At 53.0% G+C, this 2,500-nt stretch overlaps 1 pseudogene; it reads left to right on the forward strand.

Annotated features, from left to right (window-relative positions):
- LOC138063437 (28S ribosomal RNA) overlaps positions 1-2,500 on the forward strand; it is an 8,462-nt pseudogene that overhangs the window by 3,193 nt on the left and 2,769 nt on the right.

Here is a 2,500-nt window from a genome sequence, read left to right on the forward strand (position 1 = left end):
TACCAGTTGAACTTGGGGGATTGGTTCTTCTGGCGTATACCGAACCCCCACAGGCACGCTGGACAACCTAGTAAGACCATGGGTTGTGAACTTCGTGTCAGTGGGCACCCAGACAGGTGAGTTTCCTGTTGATGTCACGGCCGTTAGGCCGGTGACTTTAACATCAAATGGGTGGCCTGCTGTGATCCAAAATTTGACATTTTACAATTCGGCTTATGACCCTTGGAATGGGAGTACTCCCAGACCAAGTTTGGATTGCGTTAAAGATCTGCCAGAGGTTTATGAGGCTCTGGAGTCCCCTGTCGCTTCGCCCCCGGTACCCCGGGCTGATGAAGCCCGGGGGGAGGTGGCGGCAGGAGTGGGCCTGGAGTCTCCCTCTGGTAAAGCAATCCTACCGGCTATGGTGACCCCTATCCTTGACTCCGGGGGGGGAGCAACTGACGGTACGCCAGTTGTTAAGATCCCAGATGAACATCCAGCATGTCCATGCTGTGGAGTCAAGGTAGGGAAAATTGCGGCCTTGACAGAACATCTGCGGAGGGCCCACGGTCGGCGACGGGTGCCTTTTCAGTGTTCCCGGTGCGGGAGACTGAATGAGAAACATCATAGCATTGCCTGCCACTTCCCGAAGTGCCGCGGAACCCTGGGTGAAGGGGAAGATGAAGAGGCCTCGGAGGCCCCCCTCCCGTGGAGCTGTGAGGACTGCGACCGAAAGTTCAAGACCAAAAGCGGCCTTTCCCAACATAAGCGTCTTGTTCACCCAGGAACTAGGAACAGGGAAAGGATCGAAGCGTCTCGCGGAAGAGGAAAGGGATTGAGGGGTATGCATAAGAGCGTCTGGTCCGAAGAAGAGACGGCTCTGCTGAGAGAGTTAGAACAGAAGTTTAAAGAAGCACGGAATATTAATAAGCTGATTTCTGAACATTTGCCTACAAAATCGGCGAAGCAGATCAGCGACAAGAGACGGCAGCTGGCGGCTGGTGCCAAAGGATTCGCGTCGCCGCGAAAAGCTGCGGGTCCGTGCGAAGGGGAGGTACCGGTTGAGAGAGTGAAGATTGAGCTGATTAGGGTGGAATACAGGAGGATTATTGCAGAGAAGGTTCGAGGGGCCTCTCTCACCCCTGGTCTGAAGAGCGCATTCGAGAGGGCTTTGGAGGGTGTGGAGGAAGACCTTCGGAACATCGTCGATGAAACATCGGAGGAGTGGTTGACGCAGCTGGTGGGACATACCGCTGCAGTGAAATTGAAACATCGCAAGAAGTACCGAGTGAAACCCGCGCCGAGGAAGGTAGAGAAGAGGTGGATGAAGAATAGGGCACTGAGAAGAGGCCAGTACCTGCGATACCAGCGGCTTTTTGAGATAGATCGTAGAAAGCTCGCTGGTATCATTTTGGATAACATCGAGAGTATTAAGTGTCCCCTCCTGATGGATGTGCTGTATTGCACGTTCAGAAGGAAGTGGGAGGAGGTCGGCCCCTTCGCTGGTCTCGGTACGTTCTGTAGTGCCGGAGAAGCGGACAATTCTGCATTCAAGAAGATGGTCTCCCCTGCGGAGGTCAGGAAGAACATTGCGGAAACGAATAAGAGCTCCGCCCCGGGCCCGGATGGGTTGACCTTGGGAGACGTCGTTAAATTAGACCCCCAAGGCACCCAGTTAGCTGAATTATTCAATCTGTGGCTGCTGGCCGGGAAGATTCCGGATGGAATCAAAGAATGTAGAACGATCTTAATACCCAAGTCTGCTGATCCTAGTTTACGAGGGGACATTAACAACTGGCGGCCCATCACCATCGGGTCGGTCATCATGCGCTTGTTCTCTCGAATTTTGACGGCACGCCTGCGACGAGCATGTCCGATTAACAGCCGCCAAAGGGGCTTTATTTCAGCCCCGGGCTGCGCGGAAAATCTGAAGCTCCTCCAGATGCTCATCAAGCACGCCAAAAGAGACCATAAGGCGTTAGCAGTAGTCTTTGTGGACTTGGCGAAAGCCTTTGATTCGGTCCATCATCAACACATCCTTCGAGTCCTCGAACAAAAAGGCTTGGATGATCATGTGATCAGTATCATCGCCGATTTGTATTCCAACTGTGTGACTCGGCTGGAGGTGGGTGAGGCGTCCTCTGAGGGAATTAAGATCCTCACCGGGGTGAAGCAGGGAGATCCAATGTCCCCGCTTCTGTTCAACCTCTCAGTGGACCCGTTGTTATGTAGGTTGGAGGGTTTAAAGAACGGATTTAAGTATGGAGATTGCTCTGTGTCATCTCTGGCGTTCGCGGACGATCTAGTCCTTTTGAGTGACTCGTGGGAAGGCATGAAGAAGAACATCAGAGCGGTTGAGGAGTTTTGTCACCTATCCGGGCTACGTGTGCAAGCGAAGAAATGCCATGGTTTTATGATCAGGCCCACGAAAGACTCGTTCACGGTTAATAACTGTGAGACGTGGACAATCGATGGCATTCCGCTCAATATGATCGAGCCCGGCAGCTCCGAGAAGTATTTG

This window comes from Struthio camelus, chromosome 31 (assembly GCF_040807025.1).
Source record: "Struthio camelus isolate bStrCam1 chromosome 31, bStrCam1.hap1, whole genome shotgun sequence".
In the NCBI taxonomy this organism is placed as follows: domain Eukaryota; kingdom Metazoa; phylum Chordata; class Aves; order Struthioniformes; family Struthionidae; genus Struthio; species Struthio camelus.